Source organism: Camellia sinensis, chromosome 7 (assembly GCF_055761805.1).
Source record: "Camellia sinensis isolate YWXY chromosome 7, ASM5576180v1, whole genome shotgun sequence".
Taxonomy (NCBI): domain Eukaryota; kingdom Viridiplantae; phylum Streptophyta; class Magnoliopsida; order Ericales; family Theaceae; genus Camellia; species Camellia sinensis.
The window spans coordinates 21,481,644-21,489,352 of record NC_138967.1 but is presented as its reverse complement, the minus strand read 5'-3'; positions in this window follow the sequence as shown (position 1 = coordinate 21,489,352).

Sequence of the window (7,709 nt, the reverse complement as noted above, 5' to 3'; positions counted from 1 at the left end):
TGCCGAAGAAACGGAACCTTTGCCCTGCACACCTTTCTCCACCAGGTAAACCATCAGTAACGCCCAAGTCTTGAGGGCGGTCAAAAATGGGGTGTCTACAGTTGCCCCTCTTTGATAGAACTCGGAAGTCAAGAAGTGACGTGAGTGAATGTCAAAGCCTAGAGACGACCCATTTTTGACAAAGCCGAAGACTTGGACAAAGAAACAAAATACCGATAAATAAATGGTTGTGCCCGCAGGCTGCCTACGTATCCCTTTGCAAGGAATCAAACCAGCGTAGTTCAAGGGCAGGATGCAAATGATATGCAGGAAGACTTTGATAATTGGACTTATACGCTACGCGAAGCCGGTTTGAAAATTGTGAAATCTTCACGAACATGTGCGATAGATATACAAAGTGAGTAAGCATGTGCGATAGATACACTAAGTGAGCATAGTGTGATAGATACACAAAGTGAGCGTGTGATAGATACACAAAGCAAGTAAAGTGTGATAGAAACACAAAAGTGAGCACGTGTGATAGATACTCAAAGTAAGTATAGTGTCATAGATACACAAGGTGAACAAAGTGTAATAGATGCATTAGGTAAGCGTGTATAAGATACACAAAGTGAAGCGAGTGTGATGGATACACTATATGGAGCAAAGTGTGATGGATACACAAAAGGTGATGAAGTGTGATTGATACACTAAACATGGACACAAAGTGTGATAGATGCACTTAGTGAACAAAGTATGATAGATATACTAAAGGTGAACATGGAGTGTGATAAATGCACTGAGTGAACAAGTATGATGGATATACTAAAGGTGAACACGAAGTGTGATAGATGCACTTAGTGAACAAAGTATGATTGATATACTAAAGGTGAACACAAAGTGTGATAGATGCACTTAGTGAACAAGTATGATGGATATACTAAACAAATGAAGTGTGATTGATACACTAAATGTGAACACGAAGTGTGATAGATGCACTTAGTGAACAGAGTATGATAGATATACTGAAAATGAACACAAAGTGTGATAGATGCACTTAGTGAACAGAGTGCGATTGATACACTGAAAATGAACACAAAGTGTGATAGATGCACTATGTGAACAGAGTATGATTGATATACTAAATGAATGAAGTGTGATTGATACACTAAATGTGAACACGAAGTGTGATAGATGCACTTAGTGAACAGAGTATGATAGATATACTGAAAATGAACACAAAGTGTGATAGATGCACTTAGTGAACAAGTATGATGGATATACTAAAGGTGAACACGAAGTGTGATAGATGCACTTAGTGAACAAAGTATGATTGATATACTAAAGGTGAACACAAAGTGTGATAGATGCACTTAGTGAACAAAGTATGATAGATATACTAAAGGTGAACATGGAGTGTGATAAATGCACTTAGTGAACAAGTATGATGGATATACTAAAGGTGAACACGAAGTGTGATAGATGCACTTAGTGAACAAAGTATGATTGATATACTAAAGGTGAACACAAAGTGTGATAGATGCACTTAGTGAACAAGTATGATTGATATACTAAATGAATGAAGTGTGATTGATACACTAAATGTGAACACGAAGTGTGATAGATGCACTTAGTGAATAGAGTATGATAGATATACTGAAAATGAACACAAAGTGTGATAGATGCACTTAGTGAACAGAGTGTGATTGATATATTGAAAATGAACACAAAGTGTGATAGATGCACTATGTGAACAGAGTATGATTGATATACTAAATGAATGAAGTGTGATTGATACACTAAATGTGAACACAAAGTGTGATAGATACACTTAGTGAACAGAGTATGATAGATATACTGAAAATGAACACAAAGTGTGATAGATGCACTTAGTGAACAAGTATGATGGATATACTAAAGGTGAACACAATGTGTGATAGATGCACTTAGTGAACAAAGTATGATTGATATACTAAAGGTGAACACAAAGTGTGATAGATGCACTTAGTGAACAAGTATGATGAATATACTAAATGAATGAAGTGTGATTGATACACTAAATGAATGAAGTGTGATTGATACACTAAACGAGAATGTATGTGATGGATACGCTAAAGTGAATATGTGCATGGTAGATACACAAAATGAGAATGTGTGTGATAGATACACAAAAGTGAAAGTGAATGAAGTGTGATTGATACACTAAGTGAATGAAGTGAAGTGTGATTGATACACAAAACGAGAATGTATGTGATAGATACACAAAATGAAAGAAGTGTGATTGATACACTAAATGAATGAAGTGTGATTGATACACTAAATAAATGAAGAAAGTGTGATAGATACACTAAGGGTGAATGAGGTGTGATTGATACACTAAAGAAATGAAGTGTGATTGATACACTAACTGAATGAAGTGTGATTGATACACTAAATAAAGGATCTCAAATGGAACTTCTTTGAATGAACTGTACATACAATATCGTGCATGAATCAGAAATAAACTTGATAAGTACAATGCAATACAATGCTTGATGTTTAATGAACGCAATAAACAAGCGTAGCGGCGCTTTAGAAAGCACCTCATGAGGTGAGTGGCGGTGAGCCGCTCTTCTCCGACGGGGATCTCCCCTTGTGCTCTTCGAACACTTACCTTCAACTCACAGTACAAAGGCTCTGAAATACTGACAAGGATTCTTCACGTAGAACACTTTGGATGTTGCCTTTCTTCCTGATCATATTCACAACTTTTCCTATTCTCCAACGGGGTGACAGACTAGGTGGGTTCAGTATCCAGAATTGAGGTGCATACACGCTATCTCAACCTATGGGGCTTCCATACAGATTTCAAGCCAAGGACACGCCTCTGGGTATTTAAACCAGACTTTAGTCCCGGAAATCCTGAACCTTTACGTTCTAGGCATCAGCCATTCGAACTCTAGTTTCCACCTTCGCAGTTGGTCTCCTAGGAACTCATTGCTTACACAGCTAAGATACCTCTGGCAGGGAATGGAACTCAGGGAGAGCACTTTTGATCGCCATTCTGGCTTCAAGCAGACTTGATCTTGAGCTTGAGGTAGAGGCACACTCGTACTTCAGAGCAATGGCAAGACCCGAAGAGGTACACACGGAATGTAGTCTCGGAACTTACTGAAGTTGAAACAAACTCAGATACCTGACATTTCCTCTTTTCTTTTGCTTTGTAGTCTGGAACCCATATAGCTTCAAATAGGTCCTGATTTTACTGTTCTGACATGACCTGGGTTGAACCCTGCGGTTTTATGAAAGAACGAATCTTGTTTTGCACAGATGTGGAGAACGGCACGGCGCTCGGAGCGCAAAACAATTTTATTTTGAAATTGATAAATGAGTTCTCAACTGGGTATTGAGCCTATGACTGAATACAGCGCACTACGACTCAACAATGGAAAACAAAAGGTAAACAATCTAAACACAAATACAGACACTCAAAAAAAATGACTCAAGACAAGAATCGAGGTAAAACAAAAAGACACAACACTCAGATGTGCACAGGGAGCCTGTTTCTCTGGTTATTGTTTCCCACCCTTTCTCATTTGTGATTCTCACATCACTCGGCCTTCAAGCTCGGTTTTTCTCACAAAACCCTTTTCTCACTTTTCTCTCATCGTACATCTCTATATTCTTTATTCTCTCATTTTTATCCCTCCCCAGGGTGGTTGATGGATAAACAAAAAGTTGTGGGCTCTTGCCCCTAGCACTCAGCTAGATTCTTCTTCTTCTGCTCACAACAGTGAACTTCCCCCACAGAGGGGTTGTGATGCGGCTGGATGTGCAGCAGATCTGCAATTGACATTGGTTGATGATTATCTACTGGGAGTTTGGACGTGATTAGATCTCTCCAGATAAGGGAATGGAATATCTTGCTCCATTCCAGTTTGTGCTTCGCACTTAGCTTGATACGTCACTTCTTGGAGGATGAGAGAACTTTCAACATTTTGCTGTTAGTTTTTGTTGTGCCATCTTCTGGCAGGTAAAGTGCCCTTCTTGCCAAGTATGTTGAAAATGGGGGAAAGAGAGGAAGCCTGACTCAACTGTGCCCCTAGTTCATCATTTTAACCATTTTTGTTTTTGGCTTTCTATTAAAACAACTTTAACCAATATGAGAGTTAGATTAACATGCTTGTTCGATTTTCTGATTTAAAATCATGCAAGTCAGGCTGTGAGCACTGAAAATTTTCCTGTTTTAGGTCCAAAAAATGGTTCAGTTTTAGAAAAATGGAATAATTTTCGAGAGAATTAGTCAACCTCAGTAAAAATTCTCAAAAACTATTTTCGCAAACAACCACTGCTCAATGAGCACGGAACCTACTCTTGAGATGCACAACCTCAGATCTGAAGGAAAATTGCCCCTTGCTTGGAGGACACCGCATGGCAACAGAAAGTTGCCCCTTGTTTGGACGGTACCGCAACGCATTGAATGGCAACGGAAAGTTGCCCCTTGTTTGAATGGCACCACAGTGCATTGTAGTCAGTCCTCAGAGTGACGAACACAACCAAATTCTCGGATGCAAAGAAGTCAATGATGGTCAAAACCATTACATGGACATAGTCGAATTCAAAGTGTTTTACGGCTGGACTTCAGAATGAAGTTGCCTACGTATCCTAAAGATGGGAATCAAGCCTCACGTAGTTCATGGTTAAGGTACACTCAGGTATTTAACCTCTCCTTTTTATGCTCTAACTTTTGCCAAGGCCGCCCTTTGCGGGTTTCCAACCTTGCGAGCTCTATTTTTCTTTTCTTTTTTATTTCTTTTGTATTTTCTTTTTTCTTTTTCATCTTTTCTTTTTATTTTCTTTATTTTTTTGTCTTCTTTTTTTGCATTCTCTTTTTTTGTATTTTTCTCTTGCTCTAACTTTTGCCTGGGTCGCCCTTCCGGGTTCCGGGTTTTCGGCCCAGCGAGCCTCTCAAGGGTAAAGGTGCAGCTTTGTCCATGTCAAATGGTTTTGAGATCCTGAAGTCATCTGAATCCAGGAGAATGGCTGTTGTTCGCTGACGATGTAGAAGTCCATCCAATGGAGGGTGAATTTGCCCCTAGTGTTGTGGATAGGAACTCGGTTGTCCTTCAGCATTGTCTTCTTCTTTCCTCCCTTCTGGGGTTTGGCATTCTTGCCGATCTTTGTTAGCTTGAGAAACATCCCCATTTTTTGACTCTTCGAGCACATCTGACAGTTTTGCCCCTAGTTTGAGGGCTTTTGATCTAGCTTCGCAAACTTCCTTTGAAAACACTTGATTTTCTTGATCTGACTTTTCTTGCCCCTAGTTCGAGGGCTGCTTCAAATTTAGCCACGTAGGCCTCACATTATGGTTGACCTATGAACTTTCTGAGTCCGAGTTCGAGGTTTGAAAGCAAGGGGTCGAGTCTCGAGGCTGAGAGTGATCCTAGGCTGTACAATCTCAAGAGTGATTCCACATAGGCCTTCGCAGGACTACGCAAAACATTTTTTGAAATCTTTTAAGAAAGCGACTAGTCGTTTGTGCTGAAGACAATGTAGAACCAATCTGGATCAAGCCAGGATCCTTCTCAGTACTCACATTAACAAGCATAATCTCATTCATTAAGGGCTTAGCATGCCTCTCTTTCTCTCAATTGATCAAATTTTTACAAAACCCGAGGAATTCCTTCCTCTTTGTTTTCACCACAGTGTTAGAAAAAGTTTTCAAAAGCTTAGGTCAATACAACGATTCAAGGCACAGAAGAGCAGGTAAAAGGTACTGTTGTTTCATTCAAACTTTCTGGCACAACTGGCGCAAGGCAGAAGCAAACACAAGAGTGTGAAATCACTGCTGTTTCATTCAAATCTGTTGGCACAACTGGCTCCCCGGCAGAAATAGACTCAAAAAGAAAACAAAAGGACAAACACAAAACAAAATAGTGATATCTGAAGTAACACCCCCGGAATCACCCGACTCTAACAAAACAGGACTGACTCGATACAACAAGATAGGCCCTTAATCAAAAAGACCAACTCAAAACAAAGAGACAGACTCAAAACAAAACCACAAAACTGACTCAACACCCAAGTCAGAAGCTACAAAAACTAGTATTCACAAATGCTCAAAACAGTGCGTGCCATACGCCACATCTGGAGTAAATCGAGTGCTATCCGCAGATGGTTTATCCCTTGATCACATCACATTATCCCCTACAAGTTCACTGATCAAGTGCCGATAGACTTTGCAGGACCTGGTGCGACAATGACCCCGTTGTCAAACAGATCTTGTACATCATGGCGCAGATGAAAGCAACTGTCGGTGTCATGACCGGTTTGTTGATGGTAGGCACAGTATTTAGTCTGGTCATGCTTTGCAGGGATAGGATCGGGTAGGGGCCGTTGTTCCAACGATTTCAGATGTCCTTTCCGGAGTAAGACCTCTAGAGCCTTCGATAAAGGCATATGAAGTGGAGTGAAAACCCTCTTGACTCGAGGTGGGTATTTGGTTCTTTGTGAGCTACTTCCGGACGCACCGGTGAATGGGGTAGCTATTTTTGATGCGGTGGTGGTGACCATGCCCACTTCAAAAGATCTCGCGGCTGCATCACCACTGGTGGTCGCATTCGAACCGCGGGAAAACACCCTCCTGGGCTGCTCCTTCTCCTGGTCAATGAGGCCTTGCTTCATAGCGTCCTCGATCTGTACTCCCATCTCATGTAGGTCTGAAAAGGTAGGGAAGGGGAGAACAATCATTTTTTGCATAAGCTTGGGCTGGAGATTGTGCACAATCATCCGAATTTGATCTTTGTCAGTGGGCCTAAGGGTCATCATTGAGGCCTTGGCCCTCCAGCGGGCTACGAAATCAGAAAAACTCTCCTTAGGCTCTTGCCTTGTTGTCTCAAGATCACGAGTTGTGACCTCCATTTGCGTGTTATAGGAGTACTACGCAACGAAGGCCTCGACCATCTCATCCCAGTTCCGTTTGACATCGTCTTCTAATTTTGCATACCAGATAGCGGCCACACCTGATAGGGTCCGGCTGAACAAGGAGAGCTTCTGCGGTCTGGTGAGGCCCATCGACCGTAGTATATCTGAGAACAACCAGAGATGCACCAGGGGTTCCCCAGATCCGTCAAAGCGGTCGATATGTGGCATTTTAAAGCGGTCTGGCAGCGTCACGACCGCATCGGTATATCCATTCTCAATGTCCGGGATGGACTTGACGCCCTGAGATTTCTTGAACAGTTTTTCAAGCTTGCTCACCTTCAATGCTGTGGGATCCACCTCGGACTCAAAGGGAGAATCTGGCAAGTTGGTGAGTGTTTTGGGTAATTGGGATAGGATTGGGGGTGGAGCCAGTCCTGTCGGAATGCCCGTATCTTCCTGGACATTTGGTGTCTCCCCAGGTGCTGGAGCTCCTGGTGGGGGAGGAGCCTGATGCGAAGTAGATGCTCCATTTTGCTGTTGCAGCCTGGTGATTAGCTCAGCCTGTTGGGCCATGATTGTAGCCTGCTGTTTGGCAAATTCCGTCTGGCGGGCAGCATCTTGCTGCATGAGTTTCATACTTTCTTTGAGTTGACGCATCATTTCCTCCATCCCTGCCATGTTCTGCTGTTCCGGCTGACTGACTGGTGGGGTGGCTAAAAATTGATAAAAACTGAGGCCTCAGCTTGACTATTCACTGGTGGGGTGGATAAGGGCCACTGATCTGGTAACTGCTGAACCGGTGATCTGTGTCTAACTGGCCCCTTTTA